Here is a 23,270-nt window from a genome sequence, read left to right on the forward strand (position 1 = left end):
CGGCAGCTGTGGTCTAGGTCACAGCTGTGGTGGCTCAGATTTCACCTCTTCCATATGACGTGGGTGCAGCTGGAAAAAAAAAAAAAACTAAAATATGTTTCAGCATGTGGTCAAACATAAATACATACATATGTGCAATAACCTTAGGAATATTTCTTAAGGTCGGAGTAAAGAATACCCAGTCTGCATAGGTGCTATCAACCATCTAGGAGGTCAAATCCAGCACCGTTTTAGCTTCCAAGCCCAACCTTGCCTCCTACATCTCCAGCTTCTATTCTTCAGGTTGAACCATCAAGAAAGAAAACCATAAGGGGGAAAAGTATCCTTTTATTGGCATTTTTTTTTTTTTTAGGGCCACACCTGAGGCATATGGAAGTTCTCAAGCTAGGGGTTGAATTGGAGCTGTATGCTGGCCTACACCACAGCCACAGCAACACCAGATCCAAGCCGCGTCTTTGACCTACACCACAGCTCACCACATCCCTGGATCCTTACTGATCAAGGCCAGGGAATCAAACCCATGTACTCATGGACACTAGTCAAGTTCGTTTCCACTGAGCCACAACGAGAACTCCTTATTGGCATCTTTTATCATCTCTTTGTTCTGCTGGTGACTCAGCTGTCTCTACAGGTGCACTTGAGAAGGTCAAGTGTGATGCCAGAACAAGAATGACCATGGCCAGCTTGCCCCCTGAGGCCAGTTTTTTCTTTATCAATTTGTATCACCTTGGGGAAAGCTACAGCCTCTCCGGGCAGCGTTTGTTTAATTAGCACCTATGCTTGGCTGACGGAGAGCAGGATTCCACGGGGCTTAAAGCTGAGATTTGAGCATCCAACACCCTCTCTCCATACTCACCCTGCTTCGTCAGTGTGAATCCTGGAGTTTATGACAGCTTGGCTGGGATCTTCACTGTACATAATTTAGCCAATTTGCATTGCTCAGTTTTTCCATAATAAATAGAATCTTTGGCAAAAAGCTACAGTTCTGCAATGGGAAGGGCTCAAAGTAAAATCCTAGTTGTTTACCCAGTTCTGCTAATAACAAATTCCTAAAATGTGTTCTGAGTGTTCCCCCAGGCTCTCCTGCATTTGCACCTTGTAGAAATAGGGGTAAAGATGGAGAATCTGGGTCTTAGTCACTTTCTTTGTGTGGTTTTCAGAGAGAGAGAAACTATATGGATTCATAGAGAAGGGATTCAGGAAGTTACAAATGAAAGAGTTTGGCATAATAGCATCACTAAAATAAAAAGCCAAAAAATATACATTGTGCACCCAGTGGGCTGAGTCAGAGGTCAGGGACTGAACTTGGGAAAGTAGGAAAGAGGCTTTACGTGTGCTCGGGAACCAAAATACTATGATGGGAATTGTCAGAACAGGGAGTTCCCCGATAGCCTAGCAGTTCAGGACCTGGTTTTGTCAGTGGTGTGGCTTGGGTTCGATTTCTGACCTGGGAACTTCTGCATGCCACAGGTGCAGCCAAAAAAACAAAGATTAAAAAAAAAAAAGAAATGTCGGAACAGTGAGACTTATAAGGAGGAGCCAGTTTGATGGAACTTGATGAAGGGCAACCCCCGTATCCAGCAGAGAGAATCAAACACGCTGTGAGCTCCTGTTGCAGCTCAGTGGTTAATGAACCCGACTAGTATCCACAAGGATGTGTGTTTGATCCCACATGGTTAAGGATCTGGCGTTGCCATGAGCTGTGGTGTAGGTTGCAGACACTGCTCGGATCCCATGTTGCTCTGGCTGTGGTGTAGGCTGGCAGCTGTACCTCCAATTTGACTCCTAGCCTGAGAACCTCCATATGTCGAGGGTGTGACCCTAAAAAGACCAAAAAAAAAAAAAAGAATCAAATACCTTGCCTATACTTTGCTATTTCCAACCCAACAAGAAAGATCGTCCAGTGACTTAGGAAGGTGACGTCTGCAGTTTATTGCTCACCAAAGACAAATTGTTAAAATACAAAACCCGCGGTAGAATGGTTCACTACTTTTGTGTTCTCCAAGTAGTTATTGAAATTATATGGGGGTGATAGTAGCATTTTCTGTACTATTGTGTGTGGGTTTTTTTATTAGAGCATAGTTGATTTACAGTGTTGTATCAATTTCTGCTGCACAGCACTGTGACCCAGTTTTATATATTTTTTTTCTCATATTATCTTCCGTCATGGCCTATCCCAAGAGACTAGACATAGTTCCCTGTGCTATAAATAGTCTAAACGTGGCTCTGAGTTTTGGACTCAGAAGACTGTGTGTGCAATACTGCTTTTGGCCCATGATGGAGGTGGGGTCCACAGCACAGACATCTCACTGTCTGGCTGAAAAGATTCAGAGTTAATAACAGTAAGACATCAACAGAAGAAGTGAGTTCATTCAGCCAGCAGGTAGCATGTGGCCAGATGAATGCTACAGACAGGCTTTGAAAGGAAGGTGAGATCATTCGAGCTGGAGTAGCCTAAAGACGGAACCTCCCTGTAGGTGTTATTTACCAGTCCACAGCAAAAAACAGTCATTACCCTATACCTTTGGCTGATGGAAATTTACACCAAAAAATTTACCTAGTAAGGTGGGTCTGAAATGAACCAGGAACAAAATGTGTGCATTCAACATGCAGGATAAGGTGGCACCAACCACAGCCAAACCAACAAAGTCTAATTTGAATAAGGCGAGAGGAAACAGGATCACCCCTGGGTTGATGTCAGCTTTGCTTTGCAACTCACTGATGCCTCAACCACGATGTGGGTGAGGACCTGGAATTACCAACCAACTCTTGGCGAGGTTTCAAGGCAGGGGACCAGCCTCTTTGCAGAGGGTTAGGCACTTCCTGGGTCTAACTTTTTAAGTTTATATCTTCTCATTTGACAAAACTGGCTTTTCCCTGTGTCCTAGCAAATGCCTACTTGGTGTTAACACATTAGGACATCGTGCCTCTCTCCACACTTAAAATTTGTCTGCAGTGTTAAAATTTGACAGCTGTCTACTTTTGATCTGGGGACACACAGGGAAATAGGGTGACCAACTATTTCAGTTTGGCTGGGACCAAGAGACAATCCAAGACATGGGACTTTCAGGGCTAACACTGGGACAGTCATGGGAAAACCAGGATGGCTCGTCACCCTACAGAGGCGGTCACATTTCTGCTAGGTGACTTTTGCATGTGGGGAGAGTTTGGGTTAGGGTTAGGGTTAACATCCTGCTAACGTTGCAGAGATCGTGTTTTTGGCCACACAGCATGCAGGTAGGGTGAGCAAAGAGGGAGCCTGTGCTAGGATTGGTCAGCCTCCTCACCAGGCAAAATGAAACTGTTCTGGGAGTGGAGCCCTTGAGTCTTCAGAGATGTTCAGAGAGGTTCCCAGTATCTCCAGTGATCAGCCACCGAAGCACAAAAAGCAAAGGGTGGTTCTGGAGACTGGGGCTGGCCCCTGCTTCCACCCGGAGCTAAAGGCCTGGAGATACTGTTCTGCTTCTAACCTGGTGTAGGATCCACCAGGAGGTCTAATCAGACTTGAGTCTTTGGAGGAATTAGTCTCAGTGTTCTACCGAACTTCATCAGCTTAAGCCCATCGGCCACGTCTGAAGGAGAGAGTGAGCAAGGTAGCTTGCTGTGACAGCCGGATGGCTCCAAACTAATACTCATAGGTTTTTTTACACCAACACAAACTTTTGCATAGATTCCTGGTGCTCAAATAAATGATACAAACACATGTCAGTGTAGGGACCGGCTTAGCAGAGCCCAATACAGCGTGTGAGAACTTTCCATGTGGTGTTGACAGAGAGTGTGGGTTCCAGGCTCTGTGGACACTGCGAAAGTCACTTTCTGGTTTTCAGTGTCTTAACCAGAAATATTACAAAACTGGACAGGATGGGCTCTCAGCTCCCCCAAGCTCTCACTAAGCCTCTTCATTCCTTTTTTTGCTCGCTTTCTGGAACATCGTCGTTAGCGCAATTTCCTGCTCCCTCAGAGCCCAGCCATGCAAAGGAGAAGAGGAGTGGGAGAAGCCCTCAGGTGGGGAGGTGAGCCTGCAAGGGGGAGAGAGGAGACACGAATGTGTGGGGGGGCAGCACTAAGCTGGTGAGCTGCCTCAGTAAAATGAAATTTGTATGTTTGTTGAGGGTCAATAATTTCTGCTTTTGGTGAATTAAAAGTCTGAATGGAAGGCAGAAATGACAGAGAACAAATTTGAGCTGTGGTTCCTGTGTTTAAAATTAGTAGGAGTTCCCACTGTGGCTCGGCAGGTTAAGAACCTGAGTAGTATCCATAAGGATGAAGGTTTGATCCCTGGCCTCACCCAGTGGGTTAAGGATCCAGTATTACTGCAAGTGCAGTGTAGGTCACGAATGTGGCTTAGACCCTGAGTTGCTGTGGCTGTGGTGTACGCCTTAGCTGTGGCTCTGATTTTTTTTTAATTTAATTTTATTATTATTTTTAAGGGCTGCAGCTACAGCATATGGAAGTTCCCAGGCTAGGTGTTGAATCGGAGCTATAGCCGCCTGCCTATGCCACAAATACAGCGACATGGGATCCAAGCCATATCTTCGACCTATACCACAGTTCATGGCAAGGCTGGCTCCTTAACCCACTGAGAGAAGCCAGGGATTGAACCTGCATCCTCATGGATCCTAGTCAGATTTCTTTCCTCTGAGCCATGACAGCAACTCCCTGCAGCTCCATATGCCACAAGTATAGCCATACGAAAAAAGAAAAAGAAATAAAAATTAACAATATTGATACAATGTTAATGATTAATAAATACAATGTAGATTTTTTCAATCTTCTTTTCTTTTTAAATTTTCTTTAGTTTTATTGGACTAGAGTTCACTTACAATGGTGTGTTAGCATCAGGTGTACAGCCAAGTGAATCAGTGATACATACACATATATCCAATCTTTTTCAGGTCCTTTTCCCATAGAGGCCATCACGGAGGACTGAGTAAATTTCCCTGTGCTATACAGCAGGTCCTTGTTACTATCAACTTTGTGTGTAGCAGTGTGTTTATGACCATCTCAACCTCCCAATTTATCCTACCTCCCAACGTTTCCCCTTCCTCTGATGTCATGAAGAATAACGTTTTGTCCCTCTCGGCCATACTAAGGCAATTTGACCTACGTTCTTTCCCACTTAATAAAACACCCTTAGTGGTTCTGGAAACGAAGGAGCTGTCTTGATTCTTGCTGTGTAGACCCTTCAAGGCCTTCTAGACCCCAGTCAAGCTCTATGCTTGTTAACCTGACCCAGAGTTCAGATCTCTGGGCTCTTTCACTCTTCATCATTATTTACTCTGTTTCTTTCCCCTGGAATGTGTCCAACCCTTCTTTGACTCCACCAATGGAAATCTTGTCAGTTGAGTTTCATGGTTCCTTCTTCTGGAAGTCTACCTTTGAACTCCAGGGAAGAGGTCACTGCCCTTCCTAGGGGCTTCGAGAATATGTTGGTCATATAGCACTTATCACATTATATACCCGCCAGCTCTTGGCCCAACTGTCATTTACTCCAGTGCAGCAATTATGGCAAAGAGAAAGCATCCACTTTAGTTACTAATCCAATCAACTCGACATGATACCAATAACCAAGGGCTCTGTTAGTAACAGAAGGCTCTGCTGGGGTCCCCCTCACACTTTGAGTAACTGACCATGTGCACTCTCCTATATGCGTCTTGAATCCCCGTGTTTGTACTGAGATTCCCAATTTTATTTCGGTTTGGAACCTGCGGTAGAGGAGGAGGTGGGTGATGCTGAGGAAGGGAGGGGGCCATGATGCAGGGGAGCAGCTGAACCCATGGCAGGTATCATTCTGCCATTTTAGGCTGGCAGTTTTAGCCAATGTGGTGGGTGTCCCACCCAGCTCGCCTTGGATCTCCTCCACCACTCCTGGGCACCCATGCCTGTGTTTCTATGTGTCTTACCTCTGATGGCCTGGAACTCCAACTACCTTCTCAGTAGGCCTGCCCTTGGACAACGGACGCCATCTCTTTGCTGATGCAGAAGGCAGAGCACTTGGGAGCCTGCACGGCCAGTCACTCCTTCTGCTCTTAGCAAAGGCTGACTGGGCCACGAGCATGGAAGCCCATTACCCATTACCTTTGCAAATGAACTTTAACTCCTGCTTTTAATGCATATTTCCTAAGATACTATTTTCACTCTAGATCTTCCTCCAGAATCAGGCAACAAACCGGCCTTGACCTGAAGGCTGGCCCTCACCTGACTTTGAGCCCCACCCCTGATCCAAAGGTGCTTAGGTCCCTTCCCAGATGCCTCCCAGGAATGCTTCTCTAATAAATTGCACCTGCAACCTTGTCTCAACATCTGCCTCAAGAGTGCCTGCTGCAAGACAGGATTTCAACGTGATGGCTCCCTAAGACAACCTTCTTTCTGGAAAGGCAAGCAGGTCCCCGCCTCTGGCCTGCAGAGGCTGGAAATGATTGAAATGGGCATCCTTCCTCCTGCTCCACAGCTCTCCTACCTTTTCAGGAGAACTTTGATGAACCTCTGATGGAGATCGTGGTGCAAACTGGAACAACAGCCCAAATCCTGCCTACCGCTTGGGGGATGGTTAAGTGGGTGGGCCCAATAGGTTTTGAGAAGTTTTAAAAATTGACATAATCCTCCATAAATTGTTCCATGTCTAACCCAGCTTAAATAGATCTAGTCAAAGGTAAAAAAAACGTATATTTTTTCTTCTCATCGTGCTCCAAGTTTTTTTATGTCTTGTTTCAAGCCAAGATGAAAATTAGAAGCACTACAGCCTTTTTTTTTTTTTTTCTTTCTTTCTTTTTAGGAAATTATTCTTGGGAGATGGCTCTCTTGAAAAAAGCTGGTTCTTGAGATCTTTTCTGCCCAGTTTTCAGACTTGTGTTTAGAACTTTGGATAAAAATCCAGACTTTAGATGTATGTTCTTTTCAAATTCGACACATATAAGAGTCTGGCTTTCAGGTACGTGGGAAGAAAGAAAAAAAAAAGAGAGGAAGAAAGCAAGAGAGAAAGATGATTTGGTGAATAATGATGCACATTGTTTTTTAGTTTAGGCTAAAACATCAATAACATCGACCATCTTCCATTACAAGAGGATTATCTGTGTTATTTGAAGAAATGTTACATAGTAGACTGCAGAATCTACTCCTCAGAACCAGACTGTAAAGTCACTTTTGCTCACTAGATGGGAGGGAGACAGGGTTGCAAAAGAATAAGTCGTGTCAAGATGAAACGTTTTCCCCATGTCCCTCGTTTACCCTCAGAAATTTCCAGAAATACTTAGAAAGATCATCCAATTATTACCACATGCAGAATAAAAGCTACCTCTTATGACAGAAGTCTCATGGATGCTATTTCTAGAATTTCTCAACTCTTTAATCATGCATTTATAACATCTCGTGTGCTTTTGTGAATTCTGTCAGATCTGCAACCTGAAGACCTCATTGTGGATACATCCTCAAGTGAAAAAAGAACAAAAACATCACCAAAATGAAGAGTATTATTTTAACACTTAAGTTATTTCATGTGTTTATTCTACTCTGGACTGATTTTCTTCCCTCGTCTTTTTTAAAGGCTGTGTTATGAGTGGATCTGAGTTATACTGTGTACGGTTCTGAAAGACCTAGAACTTACCAGAGTATTAGCCTATGATTATAATTCATGCAGAGTATTATTTGATACCCAAAGGAATCTACACATGCATGTGGATGCCCACAAGAGACTAATTTGAGAGAAACGTAGCCTAATGAAAAATGCATGGGCTATAAGTGTGAGAATTGCTGTTATGAGCCTTCCAACCACCTCTTTCTAGCTCCGTGACTTGGAGAAAATTACTAACCCTCTCTGGCTTCCATGTTCTCCCCTTGAAAATGCAATTAATTATACCCTTTATGTCTGAGCATCCAATTAATAATGTTTCTGAAAGAGCTTTCTGAATTGAAAAACAACATTCAAGTATCACTTTCCCAATCAGAGCTGAGACGGGCAAAATGCATTGAAAGCAGGAATTAAAGCCCTACCCTCCAACATAAACTTTCATCAACCTACTTGGCAATTAGTTTGTGGAGGGGCCAGGACGTGTCGGATGTCCCTCCAGAAACTCATTGCAAAGAGACAGGTGTGGTGGAGCTCTGAACTGGAACACAGCCAGTTAATGACAAAAAGGGCAGCTTGGACAGTGCTCAGAGACACACAAAGTGAGAGGGAGAACTGAGGTCCATGGGCCGGTTGGGATCATAGGTACTAAGAAGGTACGCTGACAGGTGGAGCAGGGGAACGAAGATCTGAGGGATCACGTTCCAGGCAGAGGGGAGAGCTTGTGCCAACCACTGGGGGAGCACAGGGTCCCGTCTTGAACTCTGGGCTTTCCCTGTTCTGCTTTTCTCCACTTCTGTGCTCATCTGTTTTTTAGAGGACTTTATAATAACCTCCCTCCTAAGAGGTCTGTCTGATTCTACAGACCTGGAGAAAGTCCACCAGCTTAAAGAGGTCTGGACTTCCCATGGCTCCTTCATTGTCTCAGGTTCTGAGCCCCTGGGAGCCCAGAGTGTCCTGTCAGGGTTCACCACACCCTCCCTGATGGAACCGCAAGACTTTGCTTCATGGAAAAGAGAAGGACAGAAAGGAAGGAGCTTGAGGCATCGTCCCCACGGGGGAAGCAGGGACACAGAATGAGTTATGCCTGGGCTTGGAATCAAGAGAGAAGGTAGGGAGCTCCCATTGTGGCTCAGCGGTAATGAACCTGACTAGTATCTATCTGTGATGATTAGAGTTCAATCCCTGTCTCGCCTAAGTGGGTTGAGGATCCACAGACATGGTCGGATCTGGTAGCATTGCTGTGGTTGTGGTGTTGGCTGGCAGCTGCAGCTCTGATTCCATCTCTGGCCTGGGAACTTCCATGTGCCAAGGGCACAGCCATTAAAAAGAAAAAAAAAAAAATTTAAGAAAACCCCTCACCCTTCCCTGCCTTCGTTTACATCAAGGCCCCAGAACAGCGGCAGTGGCCCCCAGAGAGAAGGAATGGGGGAGCAGGGGACAGTGGAACCCAAAACTCAGGAAGAGGGATCATTGTCTTCCAACAAGTTAATCTCTCCCTGTTTCCTCCAGTGTAAAGCAGCTGCAGCGCCCTGGCCCTGCCAAGGTGCCAAAGCAGGGGACTGTGTGAAGGCATCATTGTCTCCTTGGTAACGGAGAGCCTTTCTTCCCACTAAGGTGTCACCTCTGGACCAGTGGGGGGATCTCACTGGGGAAAGCGCCTATGGGAATCTTCTTGCTTGGGATTTATCAGGTCCACTCTGGCCACAGGGGGCCTGGTGACCCACAAGGGCCACAGACCAACCTCCCTTGGCATGACGGCCACAAGAAAGGGCTTGGTACAGGGAAGACATTCAAATGCATTCCTGAAAGAAGTCCCCAGCCTCCATTTCCAGAGACTGAGAGACCTCCCCTCAAACCTCAGCTTCCAGGACAGAATTCTGCCCATTTCTCAGAAACGTGCTAGACTCAGGGAACAAACGCTGGGATAATTCCAACACAGAATCTCCATCTCAGTTGCCATGCTGGGGAAGAATCAGATTTGATCTACCCACCTTCCTTACATTTTTTGATCGGAGAAAACAAAGGCTATAGAAACAAATCAATACAACCGTGTGCACGGGGCACTGGGTTAAAAACACAGAGGGTCCCTGGGGGGGCACTGCGTGTATATATACATGGTATATGTGTCACCCGTATGGATTCATTCAGATTCTCCCAGGAGGAGGGACTGGGGAGAGGGAAGAAGAGGAGAGAGCAATGGGCAGAAGGAGAACTTGTTAGAAAAGATAATCTGGTTATTTATTGATCCTTTATTTCCGCAAAGGGACCTTCAACAGGCTCTGATAAGAGTGGCCAATGTTTCTTAAAGATTAACTGGCATTCTTTAAAAGGGCATTAGCTTTCTTTTACACAGGTGTTTGGAGCATGCAGGATGGGGTGTCCACCAGAATCTTCTGCTGGTCTGTAGACTCTCTTACACCCTGCTGACATCATGGCCTCCTTTCAGATCCCTCTCTCTCTTTCTCTCTCTCTCTCTCTCTCTCTCCTTCCTTCCCTCCCTCCCTCCTTCTCTGTCCCTCCCTCCCTCTGCCCAATCTCTCTCAACCTCTTTCTTTCTGTCTTCAGTTCCTTCAGGTAAATCCTACCCAAACTTGTACCAGCTTGTTTTTGACTGACGGGGAGCCGCGAGAGCGTTTCCTTCATTCTGGGAGAAGAAGACAGCCTGGTGGACGGCTCGTTTCCCCGCCTGCTCTGAGCTTCACATCCAGCCAGGCGTCTGCCTTCACTGGCCCATGCAGGTAAGCCGTCCAGGCGTCTGTCAATAGGGGAGCACGCTGCACGCTGGAGAGATTTCTGAAAACCTTGGTTCCGAAAGGTAAGGAAAGAATGGTGAGTCTCCTAAAAGTGACTTAAATCGTGCACAGACGTCCAGGCTTATCAGGGGGAATTTACAAGGGCTGTGTGCCCGTGGAAAACGGGTTTTTACTTAATGATGGGGCGGAAAAAAAAAAGAGAGAGAGAGCTTTATTCATGCTTGTGAAACAACATCCAGATGTTGTCTTGTTTGTTGTGGGTGTGAGTGATCTAGATGGAGGGAGAGGAACTGCTCTCTTTGCAAGTGTTTTTTTTCTCCTCGTGTCTGTGTGAGCCAGTTGCTTATTGATTTTCAGTGATTATCTAGGTTTTTTGCGTCATTCGTCGGCAGTTATTTTCCTTTGTCAGAGGAGAACTCGGTTTAGCTTGGCGTAAGGCGAAACCTCACCGGAATATTTTAAAATCTGTTACCTATCCTTGTGAAAAATTTAAAAAAGTGCTGTAAGGTTTCCATGCTAGGTACAAGGAATGTAAACAATTCTGACTTTAGAAACGCTAGAAACCGCTTTCACAATCCATGCATAATGCGTTTTATAATCTGCGTGTAATTTCACGGGCGTCTAGACGGTTCGCAGCTAATAAATGCTACTCTGGGTGAAATGCCCACGTTGTTCCCCGGCAGCTAGTTGTTCATCTGCTCTCTGCACTTCCGCCTGTAGTCGCCTGAAGGAAATGGGAACGTGTGTTCCATAGATGTTTCTTTGACCTCATGGTTTCTTTAAATCACAGGTTAGGAAACTTACAACACAGGCAGCGTTCAACCTGACAAAATGAAAGACTGACTTTGTCCCACTTCCTTCCAACCTGCAGGTTTCTTTCTTCTTATCAGAAAATGTCTTAAATTTTTTTTTTCTACCTAAAGGAAGGCTTTTGAAAAAAAAAAATCGCAAGCGATTCTTAAAGTTCCTTTTTTGAAACCTCAAAATCACATACACACGCAACTGTTAATCCATATTTTGTCCTCTCTCATAAATGTTTAAACAAATAGATCATGCTCAACAATAGCCTTCAGTGACAGATTCTCTCCATGTAAAATTGTCTTAGGAATCGAAAGAAAAGAGATACCACTATCATGCATTTTGAAATGCCATCATCTTGAGAAAACTAAGTATTAAGAAACTTCCTAATATTGAACAACTAAGCACTTACCTTACACGCAGCTCCCCTAGGCACTGTTCTTTCCCCAGGTTTTACTTTTTAGCAGTTTTCCTCCTTTTCTAGTGATAAATACATTGAACAGCCGTGCAGGGAGCAGCCCAGAGGTCTTAGGACAAGTCTTGGCAAAAGTCTGGAAGGTGAAGTGTTTCGCCAAATGGCCAGTCATTCTATCTCAGAAACGCGAATCAAACAGGGCTGCCAGGTCCTCACTGAGTTAAATAAATGCCTAAGTAGATTTGGGGGGGGTTTCTACAAATAGACTGAGCGGAACTGGGTGATTCTGGTGGCTTAAGGAAAACACACTTTTAAAACGTCTTCCCTCCCGCTCCTTCCTTCCACCAAGAGTTGCAGTCATTTTCCAGAAAGTGCTATTTCCCCTCACACCTAGAACCAGTGTAGACAGCCCACGTTTAAGGGTGGAAAGAGACAGAGCAAGACCCCCCCCCTCGGCCACCCACACCAGCCGCCCCAGAGAGCCAACAAAAGCAGGTCTGCTGGCTGCTTCCACACGCCGGCTCCACTCTTGCGTGGAGGAAATCTTGAAAGAGCTGAACTTTCTTGTTTGGGGCGTGATTGTAATTATAGACCTGAATGACAGCATGCTTGGTGCAAGCAAAACCTCCAAGGTGTGGCTTGAGGCATCAAAGAGAGGCAACACTTTTTTCGGAGGCAAAACTTTTTCAGACTTCATCACTAAACGTCAGGCACTGCAAATCTTTCCTGCCATACCCCCTCTCCTGTGTCAGAAACACAGGCCAGCCCCCTGCCTTACTTCCTGACACTGCTGCAGAGCCCGGGGTTAGGGGGCCAGGGTATTTGCCTGCTGGGCACATCGGCGTCTTAGAACCGGCCCAGGAGTCCACGGAGTGAGTCTTAAGCATCCTCGTGCTGCCGAGGGATGACCAGCCCCTGGGCACGATTGTTTAAGGCACAGAAGCCTCCCTCGCCATCTCCTTCTGCCTCTGCTCCATACATAAGGAAATCAGCCACTGTCTTCACGCCAGAGTAAATCAGGCCCCTCCAAGAGTGCTGTTGATTTTTTCTTAGAGTATAGTTGATTTACAATGATGTGTAATTTCTGCTGTACAATATGTATTTACACATGTACACACACACACATATCCAGCCACACACACACACACATATATATATATACATTCCTTTTCTCTGTATCAGTTTCTCTCTGGGGTAAAAAGAATTCTGCTCCAAAAATAGAAAGTGAGGCCAAGAGTTCATATCAGTTTTTTATGCTTTCAAAGGAGTGTTGCTTGTGAATGGGTCCGTGGATGATGCCTCTCAGACGGAGGGGATAATTCTCTCCCCCGTCTCCTGCCCTTCACCTTCGTCTTGTAGACACAACTGGGGGCTGGGGCTCTGGGGCAGATGGAGTGGCCGGGGGAGGTGCCGGGAGAGCAGAGGAGCAACGCGAACCAAGCTGGGGAAGCTGGTCTATAGCACTGGGCTGCACTGGCTACTGAGGCCCCCACTCAGGGTTCCAAGTTCAGGGAAATGACAACCAGGGCCTAATCGTGTCCCTGGGGTGACACATCCCCCTAGTCCTGAGAGTCACCATCAGGGCCACCAGAATCCACAGGAGGCGGCTCTGGGGACGAATGCTGTCGCATAGGATCCAGTTCTCAGGGTGTTTTGAGAACCCAGGTGGACAGGTTTGAGTTTCAAGCCACATCCTGTTTGAGTCGACATTGTCCTGCTGCAGGGCTGATACCTGTAAACTTTCTGCGAGTTTTCCTTGGGGCCTGACCCAGGCTAACTGAGATTTTATGGAGCTTGAAGATGATACTACGTCGAGGGCCCTTATTAAAGAATGGGAGTGCACAATTAGGACTATAGCATTAGGGTGCAAAGCTCTGGAGAGGGCTGGTGCAAGGCAGGAGCCCCAAAGCTTGCATCTCATTCAGGACCCATCCTCTCTGCGTCATACACATAAGTAAGGGCCCCCCAGGACTTGTTTCCTGAAGCAATGATTGAATCCGTTATGTAAATATCAGCCACTGGCTGCCCTTTCCGTAACTGAAAAAAGGTAGCAAAAATCAAATCGTCATACGCCTACACATCTCCATATGGACCCTCTGTCCATCCGGTATGTGGACGCTGGATCTGGGTGAGTCTAGGAAGTTTCTTATTTCCCTGGCACCTCACTAAGAAGTGTAAATCCTTGTGCTGTGGTCAAAATCTCTGTTTTTCCTACAGAAAAGTGTGTGAGCGCTGAGGCTCGTGGTAAACGTTTTCCATGTGAAACGTCCTCAAGTTAAAACCAGAAGACCCTCAAACCTAGAAAGATTGAAAGGCAGCAAGAACACACCTCTCTTGTAACAGACTTCAGGTTTTTCCCAGCAAAATATCTCCATGTGGGGTGACAGACAGCCTCTTCTATTTCTATCATTCCTGTTTCCAGTCCCAATAGCGTTAATACCGTTTTTTCTTGGCATAAATGCTCGCCCAACCCGTGCCCACCCAGCCCAGTACCACTTCTCACTCACGGATGCTTGCGTCTTCCCATGTTTGCTCTTGGTACCTTGCTTCTCCTCATCTTCTTTGCCGAAGAATTCGAAGCGAGTCCCCAAATGAATCTGGCTCTCTTACTTCCCGAGCTCCCCCTTCGTCTAGCCCTACCTTGGAAGAACACATTTGAGAATGTTACCATTTGCGAGATATCCTGAAATTCAACATCATCTCCAGTCCCTCCCAACCACATCCCCACATACCCGCTACAAGTTAAAGAAAATATACGGGCCTGGGGGCACCTGGCTCTAAATACTGAGTCCTCTAAATACTGAGGAATGAAAACCCACCCCGTCTTCTTCCTATTTAAGTCCATGCGAAGAATTTATGTGTAAACAGATCATGAGCTGTATCACCTGCAGACGTATCTATGCAAGTGACAAGGGTGGCGTGGGTGTGTATTTAGCCATAATTTTAACAATGAAACTGACCAACTGACCGTAGTTAAAGAGCGAATAGTCCAGTGCCAACAATGTCACAATACAATAGTGCTTTACTTTCAACCACTACTTGGTTTAATACATTCAAATCTATTATTTCCTCCTAAGGTCCATATTAAAGACTAAGTTTCAAAAAAACGTGCCCTCTGCGTTCCCTTAGTGGCTCAGCAGTTAACGAACCTGACTAGGATCCATGAGGATGCAGGTTTGATCCGTGGCCTCATTCAGTGGGTTAAAGATCTGGTGTTGCTGTGGCTATGGTGTAGGTCAGCAGCTGTAGCTCCGATTCGATCCCTAGCCTGGGAACTTCCATATGCTGTGGGTGTGGGCCTAAAAAGCAAAAAAAAAAGAAGAAGAAACAAACAAACAAACAAAATCTGCCCTCTAAAGAATGCTGCCCTAGTGCCATTGATCATAATAGCATCACTCTTTAACAGAGGAGGTGAGTATCACGTCATGTGTCTCAACTCATTGACACAGAGGCTGTGATGATCTAGAAACACTCAGGGTTCCAGCTCTTGGCACCGCATCCCACCTAATGCCTTGGGGAAGTGAGGAGGTGATGGCTCCACTCTGGTGCCTTCATGATTCAATCTCCTGGGAATTGGGGGACGACCAGAAGCTGGCCCTATACTTCTTGTCCTAAGGGCCAGAGGCAAGAGCCATCACCTACCAGAAGGCTGGAGGAAGCATCCAGAAACACAATCAAGTTTGATGGTAAAGCAGCATCTCTCCTGGGAAGTTCTGCTAGCCAGCACTAAGTCCTGAGGACAGTTCTTGTAGTTTTTGCCCTGCAAGAAATAGAAAGGTCTCTAGCCTGGTAGGTTTGGGGGACCCATCATAGACTATAGTTCCTACTTGGAACTTCACCGTTACCGTTACCCTGTATTAAAAAGTCTATGATATCTGGCGTCAAAGTCATCCTATAGCATTGAATCCCAAATTATTTAACCATTTTGGATCACAATCCTATGACGTTGAATCCCAAATTGTTTAACCTCCTACCACCTCCTTACAACCATTATTCGCTTCTCTAATGGTTTATGCAACCCCATCAGGGACACTTCTGCACTCTATGACTGGTGTGGGGTGGAAAGTTTTCATGCAATCCAAGAAGGGACGTGTTAAGAGTTTCATACTCCACTTGTCTGTGAGTTGTATTTTGGGGGACCTGCAGGTGACTGGCCCAGCCTTTGGAATTGCAAAGTGGCCACACACAGTCAGCCCCAAAGAATTTATTTCTTTTTTGTTTCTTTGTTCCTTGATGTACATTTTACTTCCAAAAGGATCCAACTGAATTTACCAAAACACATCCACAGATCCTCACACAAGCAAAATACGAATTAAAAGTAGATGGAAAAGAAAAATAGGGGTAAGCCTCAACGAAGTAGCATGATTGAATCATCTACTCATTTGACTTTTAATCTATGTTTAAAAACCACGACCGAAAGGTACAGAGACCCACAGCGGCAGGATCTTGTTTGTGACTTCAGAATTAAATGTAAATTTTAAAATAGGCTTCATATTTGACCCTGGAAATCAATCAGGCACTCCCTGAATCTAGTTTTAGATGCACCATATTTTATAATTCTTTTGAAAGACAAGGTTAATTCTATCTCTCGAGATCCTTGAGATCTCTTTCTCTCTTTCTTTTTCTCACTGTGTCTATAATTTTTTTTTTTTGCTTTTCAGTCCCAGCATATGGAAGTTCCCAGGCTAGGGGTCGAATCAGAGCTGCAGCTGCAGGCCTTCGCCACAACCATAGCGACACAGGATCAAGCCAAGTCTGCAGCCTATACGGCAGCTTTCAGCAATGCCAGATCCTCAACCCACTGAGCAAGGCCAGGGATCCAGCTGCATCCTTATGGATCCTAGTCAGGTTTGTTGCCACTGAGCCACAGTGGGAATTCCTCACTGTGTCTATAATTTAATTGTCCATAAATGAGGTTATAAACTTTCTCTGTTGGCTTAGACTCAGATATGGCATCAGCACTGAGGCACCACCTCTGACCCACCAACCCTGGGCTTCAGAACATCTGCAGACATCTCTCTCCATCCAGAATGGAGCTGGTTCAGCCTACTTGGTCCTGCTTTATAATGGCTTCTCCACTTGTCTTTCTCCCCAACTGGATTGTAAGCTCAAGGTCATTGGCGATTTTGCCTGATTCTTCCTCTGTGTTCCCATATCTTGGCCCGAATAATTCCTCCATCAATGCTTGCCGAGTCAACATGCACTGACACAAAGGCACATTTTCAGCTGTAATTGCATGGAGGGATGACCTACCTCCATCCCATCCTGCACACATGGAGCACCGACCTTTGAATCCGAAGTGTCTTGAAAACACATGCCTGAAAACTCCTGACTCATGCATTTTCTCCCTGAGGACCATTATAATGTAATAGATTGGCTATTGGAATTGTTTGAAGCGGAGGATTAAAAAGGGAGACCAATTTTATTTATTTATTTATTTATTTATTTATTTTTCTTTTTAGGGCTATACCCGAAGCATGTGGAAGTTCCCAGGCTAGAGGCTGAATCAGAGCTACTGCTGTCAGTCTACACCACAGTCATAGCAATGCCAGATCCGAGCCGCATCTGTGACCTACACCCCAGTTCACAGCAATGCCAGATCCTTTACCCCCTGATCGAAGCCAGGGATCGAACCTGCATCCTCTCATGGATATTAGTCAGATTCCTTATCCCTGAGCTATGATAGGAACTCTGGGGAGACCAATTTTTATGAGTGAGAAAAAGAGGTCCCCACGTTCCTATAATATAGGAGTCGTGTAAACTCCAGGGAGAGAAAATAGGAAACATGCAGACTATTTTGGAAAGAAGAACATTGTAAGAAAACAGAAAAATTAATGCAGAGCCAGCAGGGTTCAGTGTGGACTGAGAGTTTGATCCTGGAGATGACAATAAAGGAGAAGAAGGGGGAGAAGGATTTCCTGCAGTCTTGGGGCGGAATGGGTTTGGTCCGGGATGGGGACCATCAGGAGACAAGAGAATTCACAGCATTTCAGTCTCCCTTAAATGCTATATTTAGATACGGTCTGTGTTAGCATACCTGTGGCAATGAGGGTATTTGGCTCTCAACATGTTTCACATTTTAAGACGAAGAGAATTTCCTAAGGTTTGTCCATTTGAAAGAGAAATACGGTAGGACTAAAACTTAAACCTTATAGGAGCCACTTTTCTGTGATTACAATCGAATGCGTTCCACTTCAGCTCGGACGCCAGGACACGGTGTTTCAGCGTCTAAGGCTGGATGAGGGTACGTACATTTAAATATCCGTTTTATAATTGTGGATATTAACTTGTCTAGTCTAATATCCTGGCACCGTTCTCTCAATGAGGCTTTTTGCACAGCACTCTGTTTAGTTTTCAATGTCTGAAGAAACGGCCCATGATTTCTTGGCACCATAATTGGTAATAATGTATAGTTGATGAGTTTCTTGATTAATCAAGTCCCATTAGGATTTTGGTTAGTTAGGCTCTGTCCCTCAGTTATCTCCACCCCTACATGTGTGCTGGCAGCTTGCTCTGCAGGAGGCTGGGTGGCTGTGCTTCCAAAGATGCAACTGGAGGAGTTCCTGTTGGGATTCAGCTGGTTAAGAACCAGATGAGTATCCATGAGTTTGCAGGTTTAATGGCCTTGCTCATCAGGTTAAGGATCCAGCCTTGCTGTGAGCTGTGGTGTAGGGTGCAGATGAGGCTCGGATTCCGTGTTGTCATGGCTGTGGTGTAGGCTGGCAACTGCAGCTCTGATTCAATTCGACCCCTAGGCTGGGAACTTCCATATGCTGCTGGTATGGACCTAGAAGGAAAGAAAAAAAAAAAAAAAAAAAAAAGAAGATGCAAGCGGAGAAGACTTAGTCTTTGATCTCAAGAAACCGACATTCCAAGGCTGGAGAAATAGTTTAAAAAAAAAAACAAAAACTCGAAGCCCACTAATGTCTCTGGTGCCAGGCAGGACGTAATGGCAGTCACTCGAGGCTTTAACGAAGGGCTGAGGACCGTCAAAGAGGGAAAAACCAGCTCCGTTTGGGACAGTGGGGGAGGAAGCCACTGGGCATTTGAGAGAGCCTCAAATCAGAGAGCGGAGAGGACTTCAAAATTCTGGAGGAGGAGAAGAAGCCATCAGAGGTTGGGGGAAAGGCAGGCACAAAGGGGCACCCACGGGGAAGTGTGGGGCGGCTCGTGGTGTGCAAAGGGGTTGAATCCCACAGGGAAGGAGCAGGGAAGAGACGACAGGAACCTCGGTGATGCTGATGAGGGCAGACACTGCTGAGTGCTCACCATTGGCCAGGTCATTCTAGGCGCTGTTTTTTTTAGGGCTGCACCTGCGGCATATGGAAGTTCCCAGGCTAAGGGGTCGAATCAGAACTACAGCTGCTGGCCTGTGCCACAGCCAAGCAATGCCAGATCTAAGCCACATGGGCAAACTATCCTATGGCTCATGCCAACACTAGATACTTAACCCACTGAGCAGGACCAGGGATAGAACCCGCATCCTCATGGATCCTAATTGGGTTCATTACCCTGAGCCGCAATGGGAACTCCTTGTTATAGGTGCTTCTTAATCCTCACAACCACTGCCTATCCAGTAGGCTTTCTTGTGAGCCTAGTTTTAGAGAGAAGGAAAGCAGGGAGCTGAGGTTCAGAGACGTGCTGAGGGTCACAGCCTTCAGCAGGGATGAGCCTGGGCTTTTTTTTTTTTTTTTTTTTTTGGTCTTTTTGCCATTTCTTGGGCTGCTCCTGTGGCATATGGAGATTCCCAGGCTAAGGGTCAAACTGGAGTTGTAGCTTCCAGCCTACGCCAGAGCCACAGCAACGTGGGATCCGAGCCGCATCTGCAACCTACACCACAGCTCACTCAATGCCAGATCCTTAACCCACTGAGCAAGGCCGGGGACCGAACCCGAAACCTCATGGTTCCTAGTCGGATTCGTTAACCACTGCGCCACAACGGGAACTCCAAGCCTGGGCTTTAAAGTGAAGCTATTGGTCTGGAAAGTCACACCTTGAAGTTTTGTGCTCCCAGAGCTGTGGCTCAAGGTAGGCTGGTCAGGAAGGACTGCTGGGTTTGGTTTAATAAGCAATGAGGAATCCCTGCAGGTTTTTTTTTTTTTTTTTATTGAAAGTATAGTTGATTTAACAATATTGTGCCAGTTTCTGCTGTACAGCATAGTGACCCAGTCACACATGTATATATGTTTCTTTTCTCATACTATCTTCCGTCATGGTCTATCCCAAGAGACTCTCCCAAGAGAATGCGTTCCGTGTGCTCATAGTTTATCCATTCAAAACGGAATAGTTTGTACCTACTAACCCCAAACTCCCCATCCATCTCACTCCCTCCCTGCTCCCCCTTGGTAACCACACGTCTGTCCTCTATGTCTGTGAGTGAAGGTTTTTACTGAGCTATGCTTGAGACCATCAGCCCAGGAGCTCCCACTGTGGCTCCCTGGGTAATGAACCCAACTAGCATCCATGAGGACACAGGCTCAATCCCTGGCCTCGCTCAGTGGGTTAAGGTCCTGGCGTTGCCATGAGCTGTGGTGTAGGTCATAGATGCAGCTCGGACCCGAGTTGCTGTGGCTGTGGCTGTGGCTGTGGCTATGGCTGTGGCTGGCAGCTGAGGTTCTTATTGGCCCCCGGGGCCTGGGAACTTCCATATGCCATGGGCGTCGCCTTAAAAAGAAACAAACGAACAAAAAATCAGTCCAACAGGGACTAGTCAGAAGGGTATTTTGGGAAGCTGTGAGAAGGGAATTGGGAGCTGGAGCAGAGCAGGGGCAGCAGAGAAGGAAAGGAAGATGCAAGAAGATCCGAGCAGGGAGGGCCTCTGGGCTCCCACAGTGGGGAGAAGGAAGGTACCATTTGTTCCGAAGCCAAAATCAGAGGCAGCTGCATGTAGGGAGAAGGGGGGTTATGTTTTGTTCAAGTTCGTTCTAAGCTGCTCTAGGGGCGGTGTCCCTGGAGACGTGACTCAGGTGGAATCTCTGAGGCGGTGCTCTTGGTGAGCGGCAGGTAAAGACAGGGGACCAGGAGTGATCGGGGTGGGGGTGGGGGGAGGACGCCGGGAGAGAAGAGGGAAGTGAGAGAGGCTGGGAGGAAGACCCTGGAGGACAGAACTGGGGGTGGGGAAAGAGAATCGATCATCAGAGAAGCAGCTCGAAGGCCAGAGAGACTTCTGATCCGATGGAACCTTCTGAAGCCCCCATTACGCCGTCTCCCAGCTTGACTCAGCAGAGAACAGAAGCGTGTTCGGGAGATGACGGAGTGAGGCGGCCGAGGCTGAAGGGCCAACAGGAAAAGATGGTGGAGGGACCTTGGATGCTGCTTCCCGGCTCACCCTCTAGATCAAAAGTCAGAGGAACGAGCGATGATCACATGGCTGGCAAATCAGAGTCTCAGACGCCTGCAGGACGCCTGCTCCGTCTAAACGTGTGAGCAGCACACGTTTCCTTTCCCCGGCTCCCTGTTCTAAGTGTGACTCACCCATTCCCTTTCCTCTGCAAAGTCAACCAAGTTATTCCAGAAATTACCATCTGTGGATTTCAATGCTTAGTTCGGAGGGGGGTTACCTGTGCTTCTGAAGGAATATTCCAGCAACTCAGGCCCCCCGGGGAACTGGATGAGTACCCGGTTTTTACGAGGACGCGGTTCAGTTTTCTGAGCTGCTCGGGATAAGCTTCAAGCCCGTTCTTGAACGTGCCTCCAATAAAAAGGGAAAGATAATGCGGTGTCCAAATTTGCTAATTACCGCCGTGATTAAAGCAAGACTTTTCACGTTTCTTCTTTTATAAGCTCGGCGACCTTTTGAACGCAAACAGGACCTGACAGATAGTTGTGATGCTGGAGGGAAAAAGAGCAAGCAGTGCCAGTTCCCTCAGAACAATCCATTGCCCTTGGCTTTGAACCTGCAGCTTAAAGTTTTGCTGGGACCGTCTTCTAGGTTTTCAGCGCTGTAATGGGATTAAGCAAAACTTCAGCAAAACCTAAAGAGCTGTGTGAAGAGTAGTTTTGAAAACTATGTGGGTAGATGAAAAATAATCACTTTTTCTTGGCAAAAGTCAAATGAGTACTATTTTGGAAACTTCTGGATGAGAGAATAGGCATATCTGTGAAGAGTTCCTTTTTTATGGAAGCATAGTTGATAACGACAATGAACAGCAAAAGGGTAAACACAAAGAGGTAAAAGAGGACCTCAAAAATCATAAAATGGGGGGCAAGAAGAAGGTAGGTTTGGGGGGGATTTTGGGGGTTTTTGTTTGTTTCTTCTTAGAATGTGTCTGTTAAGAGTTCTTGAAGCCCTGGACAAGAAAAGACAGGAGAGGACTGAGTAAATCCCTGTGGCCGATAACAGTGGACTCTGACAAACGGAAGAGAGCCTGAAGAGAGCCAGGCTGGTCTCAGGAAATGAGATTTCAGACTTGGAAGCTATTCCTGGATGTGAGTTTCAGGTGTGCAAACTCCCTCCGGGCAGGCACACCAGAGCTCAGCGCCTCTGCGTATGTTGTGGGGCGGATGGGAAGGGGTGGACGGAGGCTGGTTCCTTCTCTCCACCCCTCCTGGGCCCCCCACCCTCCTGCGCTGATTCCTTCCTACTGCCCCCACCCCCATACCCACCCCTCAAGGGGAACATCAGCCCTTACTTTTCCTTAAGGCAGCTGGGAAAAAAAAAAAAAAAAGGTTGGCCTTAGGAGTGAAAGTCTTGGATCAGAATCTTCACTCACGGGCTGTGCGATCCTCCGCAGCTTCTCTAACGTCTCAGTTTCTCATCTGTAAACGTGGAGAAATCTCTCCCCATAAGAAGAAAACAAGGGAGTGAAAAGAGCGGATTTGGTGACCACGTGGGGAAAGGCAGGTCTGACTCTCTGAATCAGCAGGGAACAAGCACCTCAAAAGGACCCATCAGGTTAGGACAATCCTTCCTTTCCTCCCAGAGGACCCGGCTTCCTTTTTATACAATTCTGCCCTTTTTGGGGGGGAGGGGGGTGCACCCATGGCATGAAGAAGTTCCCCAGGGCCCAGGATACAACCTGCACCACAGCAGTGGTAATGCTGGATCCTTAACGCATAGGCCACCAGGGAACTCCACAGTTCTGCTTTCTAAAACTTTATAAGGAAATTCAAAATTCCATGGGAGTTCCCGCTGTGGCTCAGCAGTAATGAGCCTGCATGAGGATGCAGTTTCAATCCCTGGCCTGGCTCAGGGGGTTAAGGATCTGACATTGCCACGTGCTGCAGTGTAGATCTCCGTCAGGGCTCGGATCCTACATTGCTATGGCTGTGGTGTAGGCCGGCAGCTGCAGCTCCCATGAGACCCCTAGCCAGGGAACTTCCATATACTGCAGGTTCGGCCCTAAAAAGACAAAAAAAAAAAAAAAATTCCAGAGTTTAGGCTACCACCCTGACAAAATCTGCAAGCAGCTTTAAATTTATTTTTTTAATTTTTAGAAGGGATTATACCACTAGAGCCACTCAGACGTTGATGAACAGTTTAGTTTTGGCGAGACTGGCTTTCCGTCTAGAAATGACTTGTTCTCCATGTAAATTGAATCAGAAATTACCCTTGTAATTATTTTTTTTTATAGTTTCTTCATGTGCATCTGTTAAAAATACATAGAAGGAGCACGATCTTGTAAATCACCTCTACTTTACTAAAAAAAATTTTTTTAAATACACACACATTCAGAAAGTAACTTTCTCCTAGTCTTTATAAGGAGAGGAGGGTTGACAGAAAGACCGTGAACTTGGC

General features: G+C 46.4%; 1 protein-coding gene across 6 annotated transcripts in view; it reads left to right on the forward strand.

Annotated features, from left to right (window-relative positions):
- The window catches only part of KCNJ15 (potassium voltage-gated channel subfamily J member 15), a 47,414-nt gene continuing 33,952 nt past the window's right edge, over nucleotides 9,809-23,270 (forward strand). For 3 of the 6 annotated variants that reach the window (XM_005670338.3, XM_005670339.3, XM_021070983.1), the window contains exons 1-2: nucleotides 9,809-9,966; nucleotides 10,133-10,305. The gene's annotated coding sequence lies outside the window, so the exon portion shown is untranslated. Of the gene's footprint in view, nucleotides 9,967-10,087; nucleotides 10,383-23,270 lie in introns of those variants that run through there. The other 3 variants (XM_021070979.1, XM_021070981.1, XM_021070982.1) reach the window with 3 other exon arrangements.

This window comes from Sus scrofa, chromosome 13, assembly GCF_000003025.6.
Source record: "Sus scrofa isolate TJ Tabasco breed Duroc chromosome 13, Sscrofa11.1, whole genome shotgun sequence".
Classification (NCBI taxonomy): Eukaryota; Metazoa; Chordata; class Mammalia; order Artiodactyla; family Suidae; genus Sus; species Sus scrofa.